The sequence below is a fragment of the Rhinolophus sinicus genome, linkage group LG11 (assembly GCF_036562045.2).
Source record: "Rhinolophus sinicus isolate RSC01 linkage group LG11, ASM3656204v1, whole genome shotgun sequence".
In the NCBI taxonomy this organism is placed as follows: Eukaryota; Metazoa; Chordata; class Mammalia; order Chiroptera; family Rhinolophidae; genus Rhinolophus; species Rhinolophus sinicus.
The window spans coordinates 10,664,124-10,671,059 of record NC_133760.1 but is presented as its reverse complement, the minus strand read 5'-3'; the positions used below and the strand labels follow the sequence as shown (position 1 = coordinate 10,671,059).

Here is a 6,936-nt window from a genome sequence, read left to right as displayed (position 1 = left end):
AAAGAGACTTTTACTTCCATTGCCTTTGGAGTCAAGTTCATAAAATGCAAGTCAGACAGAAAAAGCAGAGAACCATGTGATTTCACTGATATGTGGTATATAAACCAAAAACAACAAAAGAACAAGACAAACAAATGAGAAACAGAAACTCATAGACACAGACAATAGTTTAGTGGTTGCCAGAGGGTAAGGGGGGTGGGGGGGGGGAGGTGAGGGTAAGGGGGATCGAATATATGGTGATGGAAGAACTGACTCTGGGTGATGAACATACAATGGGATTTATAGATGATGTAATACAGAATTGTACACCTGAAATCTATGTAATTTTACTAACAATTGTCACCCCAATAAATTTAATTTGAAAAAAAAAAAAAAAAAGAAAAGAGACAAATGTTACATAGAATCCAACACCACTTCTTCATGCCTTCTCTCCTCTATCCCCAGAGTACTCACTATAGTGTAGGTGAAGGGCTCTCCCATGCAGGTTTGACAACTTTTATCCGTGTTTGTGCTCATAAATAATACATTGTACAGTTGTATATTTTTTAATTTATATAAATGGTCCTAAGCTAAGTACTTTTTGTAACAGGTCTTTTTGTTTGCTTGTTTGTTTGTTTGTTTGTGTTTTCAGGGGAAAAAAATCAACTCTTTTGCACCCGTAGCTATGTTGTATGTAAATCTGCATTTGAAGTGCCAGGTAGGAGTCCACTGTGGGGAAAAACCAGACTTCGTTCCCTCATGTAAGGCAGAAGGTGGAAACCATTTCTGTGCTATACCAGCAAGACCTGCACACACTTGAACATGTCTTCTCACGCACAGGTCATAGTTTCTCGAGGGGATCTATTAATACCTGAAAGTGGAGCTGCTGCTTCTAGGGCAAGGGCATCATTAATGATCATAGAAATTGCCAGAACTGGGACTGTCGGGTGGCTCAGTTGGTTAGAGCGCAAGCTCTGAACAACAGGGCTGCTGGTTCGATTCCCACATGGGCCAGTGAGCTGCGCCCTCCACAACTAGATTGAAGACAAAAAGCTGCTGCTGAGCTTCCGGAGGGGCAGCCGGATGGTTCAATTGGTTAGAGCGAGAGCTCTCAACAACAAGGTTGGTGGTCACCAACTAAAGACAGTGACTGCATTTGGAGCTGAGCTGCGCCCCCCACACCTAAATTGAAGGAAAACGACTTGGAGCTGATGAGCCCTGGAGAAACACACTGTTCCTCAGTATTCCCCAATAAAATTTATTTTTAAAATTTTAGAAAAGAGATTGCGAGAACACTCCTCTCAGTGGTTATGCTAATCCACATATCCATCATGAAAATAGAAGACTTTCAGCTTCCCAGATTCTCACCACAGTTGGTTATATAATACGCCCCTGGGTGCTATAACCTCTTTGTTTTGCCTACAGCACAGCAAGTTCATAGAATAAAAAGTAAGAGGAATGTAACTGCTGGAGTAAACAATAACTAAATAACTTTTTTTTTTTTAAAAGATTTTATTGGGGAAGGGGAACAGGACTTTATTGGGGAACAGTGTGTATTTTTCCAGGATTTTTTCCAAGTTGTCCTTTCAATCTTAGTTGTGGAGAGCGCAGCTCAGCTCCAGGTCCAGTTGCCATTGCTAGTTGTAGAGGGCGCAACCCACCATCCCTTGCGGGAAATCGAACTGGCAACCTTGTGGTTGAGAGTATGCGCTCCAACCAACTGAGCCATCTGGGAGCTCAGTGGCAGCTCAGCTCAAGGTGCCACGTTCAATCATTAGTTGCAGGGGGTGCTGCCCACCATCCCTTGTGGGAAATTGAACCTGGCAACCTTGTGGTTGAGAGCCCACTGGCCCATGTGGGAATCGAACCGGCAGCCTTCGGAGTTAGGAGCACAGAGCTCCAAACACCTGAGCCACCGGGCCAGCCCTAAATAACTCTTTTTTTTTTTTTTTTTTTTTTTAAAGATTTTATTGGGGGAAGGGGAACAGGACTTTATTGGGGAACAATGGTCAAATTGTTGTCCTTTCAGTCTTAGTTGTGGAGGGTTCCGTTCAGCTTCAAGTTGTTGTTCTTTCAGTCTTAGTTGTGGAGGGCGCAGCTCAGCTCCAGGTCCAGTTGCCGCCGCTAGTTGCAGGGGGCACAGCCCACCATCCCCTGAGGGAGTCGAACCGGCAACCCTGTGGTTGAGAGGATAGGCTCCAACCAACTGAGCCATCCGGGAGCTCAGCGGCAGCTCAGCTCAAGGTGCCGTGTTCAATTTTAGTTGCAGGGGGCGCTGCCCACCATCCCTTGCGGGACTCGAGGAATTGAACTGGCAACCTTGTGGTTGAGAGCCTGCGCTCCAACCAACAACTGAGCCATCCGGGAGGCAGCTCAGCTCAAGGTGCCGTGTTCAATCTTAGTTGCAGGGGGCAGAGCCCACCATCCCTTGCGGGACTCGAGGAATTGAACTGGCAACCTTGTGGTTGAGAGCCCACTGGCCCACGCGGGGATCGAACCGGCAGCCCTCGGAGTCAGGAGCACGGAGCTCCAACCGCCTGAGCCACCGGGCCGGCCCCCTAAATAACTCTTGATGGTTCAATTTTATTAGAGAATTTTTCAGGCTTTTTGGGCAACCCTGTGTTAGGCTGACACCTCTCTCCTTAAAAATTACTTGGAATTCACTCTCCTGGTAGGCGATTTGAGTGTATGTCTCTCAGTAACTGAGACAGCAAACTAAAGAGTAAAGACAGAGAATATCTGAACCATGAAGGAGCTTGAGCTAGAGACATATATGTTATACTGTAATATATTTTTCAAGCACACGAGGCTAAGTGAGTTGTGGGCCTCGTGTCTGCCCATCATCTCACCGCTCCTACCCCTCACTTCCACCTGTCCTAACTCAGCTGTGTTCTTTCATTGTCTGACAATACATGAAGGGGCTCTGAGGTCCCTTTCTTGAACTGCAGGGTGGGGGAGGGGACGCCGAGTTCCCCACAGACACCCCAGTGGTGGTGTCCCGAGAGTTAAGGGCAGGCAGGACCACATGCTCCCACATCCCTGGTCCTGATCTGGAGTTGATGGCAAAAACCCGACTCCGCCTGCTCCCTCAGGCCCAGAGAGAACCTGTGCCATGGTGAATGTCAGTCTCTCCTGATTCTTCAGGTAGGAAGGTTCTTGAAATACCCAGGAGGACCCACCTCCACTGAGGAAGGCCTAGTCTGAAATATTCCCCAGCAGCCCAGCTTAGGCCCATGTACACAGATCCTAAGTGACAGGGCCCTCGAGGTCACAGGCTCATGACCACTGTCTCCACCCCTGGGGCAGGGGCATCTGGGCCCTGAGCATCCAGCCTACATTGTCCACTGTGCACAGAACAATCCCTTTCCCCGGTGACTTGGACCCTTGGGTTGGTTCTGGGTCAACAGCCCATGCTGTCACACCTTCCAATGTGAGAATCCTCCCTGGGAACCCCGTTGTCTGTCCCAGAAACCTCATACTGAGCAAATCTAAAGAGTATTTGAAGTTGGCTGTCTCGGCAGTAAAAATACTTGCATTTGGGGCAGGTGATGGAAAAGGACCACATGAGTTCAAGGAAGAGCGTGAGTGCCCCCTAGTGGATTGTTCCTGCTAGAATTGGAGCACAAACGGGCTGGAGATTGAGGGAGAAGGGCTGACCTTGGACAAAGGGCACATTCAGTTTCAGAAGGAGGCATATTTAGGGGTAGTTAATTGATGGTTGCCTATAGCTCACCAACTGTAACACTGGGTTTTCAAAGGGTATAACCACAAATTAGAATGACACCACTGGGTTATAATACAAAGTTGGGTGAGGGAAGTACTAGAGACATTGGGAAGAGAAAACACGTAACAGATCTATATGCCATGTCATTAGACCATCTACTATGATGTTCTTACCATCTTAACCGGTGCTTTAGCAATGGATGCAAAGTCCCTACTATCATTTGGAAGAACCAACTTATTAGAAAAAAACTATGTCAAGGGTTTCTCTATATTTTCAGGATCATAAACCGTGGCAACATTCCTTAAGTATGAATCTACCCCCGAAAATGGACTGTCGGTGACTGGACTCAGTCAGGAGCTCAGTCCCAGCACCTGGGGGCTGACAGCTCCCTGCCCCCCAGGCCTGGGCCCCTCTCTGAACCACAGGAGCCTTTGATGCTCCCTCATTAAGGGGGGAGGGGGTCTCGTAGTGTCCTCACCGTTCACCCCCCACCTCTAGACTCTGGGCAGGATCTGTTGTCCACTCTCTGATGTGATACTTAAACTACCAGCCTCTACTTCCATCCTTCAGCCATCACCACATTGTAACAGGCCCAGCAGGTGCCTTTGTATGTGATTTTGAGGGGAAAGTTCTCACAAACAGTGGCCCTCACCACCTTGCCCTGACCTCCACCCTCAGTGCCTCATCATTACCCAGCAGCATTGGGACACTTTCTTTTTTTTCTGTAGTCAGATGCTTTCCACCCAGCGGGGAATGTGTGCCTCTCTACCCTGTGTACGGGGGTGACTAGTAGAAGTGGACAGAGTGAAATCGCTGGAGTGTTCACAGATTATATATGTGGGCAATGGGTGGGTCTGAGGGACTGAAGGGCTCAGTCGTAAATCCAGGCTTGGGTCTCACCCGTGGTTGATGTCCCCCGAACCCGCAATGCGTTTTCTGGGAAGGTGTTCACTCAGCGAGACCACGGCCGTGACACACGCTGCCATACCAGGCCAGGTTTCCTGCGGAGCTGGAAAATCGGATTGATAGGCAGCAGTTTGAAGAAACAGCTCGAACTCTAAATAACCTTTACGCAGAAGCAGAGGAGCTTGGGGGTCAATCATATCTCGAAGGTTGTTTGGCTTGTTTAACAGCGTACACCATCTTCTTGTGCATGGAAACTCAGGAGAAGGTTCTGAATGGCTCCAAATACATTCAAGAGCAAAATGAGAAGATATATTCACCACCCCCCAGGTCTCCTCCTGACAGATGCCGTTGAGAGAGGACTAGAGTTATTGAAATTACTATTTATGAAGATAGAGGCATGAACAGTGGAAGATAAACCATAGAATTAAAGATCCCAGTTCCAGCCGGGACCCTTCAACTATCCACTAGCCAATCACAGAGTGTCCCTTACCTCCTCTCCAGAGCGTCATGCCTCCGTATGTGCTGCCAGAGCCATTTACTCCAGGGACTAACTTTCCACATCTGGAGTGGCCTCTAGTCACTCAGTATCCACTTTGTGTTTCCAAATTGTGTAGAACCCTGTAATCTTTTGATTAGTTTCTGAGAAAATAAAATGAAGTATTTCACTTTTTTTTACTCAAAGCCATTAATAAAATACGCAGTTGGTCAGCCCAACACAAAGTTTCTTATCTGTCACCAGTGCCAATGGTTCTCTTCATTCCTTGGGCCACCTTCCCAGGTGGCTGTAGACTTCAAAGTGACATGTTAGCCAGTGTTCAGTGTTATTTCCCCAGATTAATAAAATGTTTTTCTCCAGGATTTTGGTGAAGGACAGGCTGTGTCTGTGGTTTTGTTAATGCATCTCCCAGATTTCAAAGAACTACCAGTTTTGCCATGACTCAGAGTTTAAAGATCTAGTTCTGCTGTTCATTTTCTCAAACTGAAACTCATTGGAAAGATAATGTATAACGTTATGTGTTTTATTACAACAATTATTTTTAATTAAAGCAGTATTTAATGCAATGTTCAGGTTAAAAAAAAACAAAAAAGAACACTCCAGTGCATTATTTTCATTTTACAATGATGTAAGAGTGCCTGTCTGTCAATAGGCTATCTACAGTTTTGTAACCTGATAGGAATTTTTACCCTTTTCCCCCTTAAATCTCAAACACAAAACTAGAGACAACTCCTGGGCCCTAACCCAGATCCCACCACCTCCCACCAGTAGCAGAAAGAGCTGAAGCCTGAGCAACCCTGGTCTTCAAGACAGCAGGAGCGCCCCCAGGGCTGTCCCTACACTCTCTCACGTTGGCAAGGTGTTGATTGGCAGGTGGGGACCCGAAGCCTGAGAGTCTGATGGCTCTTTGTGGCTCATTCCCAACCAGCCAGCAGTGCCCCCAGACATCAGGAAGCTCCTGAAGCCTAGTCCCTACAGGAAAGCACCGACCCACCAACTGGCACTCAGACGCTCTCCTCGTAGCTCCTGGGCGTGCCTGAGCATCCTGCGCACAAGCTTCCCCTGGGCCCGAGACCGCCCACCAGTCTGCGCAGGTGGCGGTAACCAAGTGTTGGAGGTGCTTTCCTACAAGGTGGCCTATATCTCATCACCCGGCCTTTTTTTCTGACTCCGGGAGGGTTACGTGATGCCCACAGTTTGGTCCCTGGGCACCTTGAGTACCCAGATCCTGTGCCAGGGAGGTCTTGCTGAGGAATCCTGGCAGGGCAAGGAGGGAGTGGGAGGTTGACCAGGAACCCTTAGTGAGAGCAGGAGGCAGAGCCAGGGCCCGAGCATCGGTGATTAACCTTGATGATGGATGGGGAGTTCCCTTTCTTGTGCCCAGTGTGGGACTCTAAACAGAAACCTCCCTCCAGCCACGAAGTCTGGAAAAATGAGACTGAAAAAAGACCAGATATCCAGCTTTGTCTGACCTCACCCCTAAGAGATGCTTACTACACATGCATTAAATAAAAAGATGCATGTTACCGCCCTCACTCCACCCCTACCCAATGACACCAAGAAGGTAGAGCATGTTCCTTGCTCAGAGGGGCCCTGGAGTCAGCATGGGAGGAGGCCAGCAAGTGTGGATCTTTACCCGTCATAGAGTCAGGAGGGAGGACAGGGACCTCCTAACAGTGACGGGTTGGACCTCAGTTAGTTCCCAGAAAATCACAGCCCTCCTCATGTCTATTTTGTGAGTGACGTATCCTCTTGGGGGTGGGGAGCGGCAGCCTGTGTCCTTCCTCTTCTCACAGAGACCTGACCTGGCACAAACTCTGGATTCTCAACC

The 6,936-nt window shown here is 48.2% G+C and overlaps 1 pseudogene; it reads left to right on the top strand.

Moving 5' to 3' along the window:
• The first annotated feature begins 3,542 nt into the window (after positions 1 to 3,542).
• Positions 3,543 to 5,645, top strand: LOC109435688 (golgin subfamily A member 7; annotated as a pseudogene).
• The last annotated feature ends 1,291 nt before the right edge of the window (positions 5,646 to 6,936 follow it).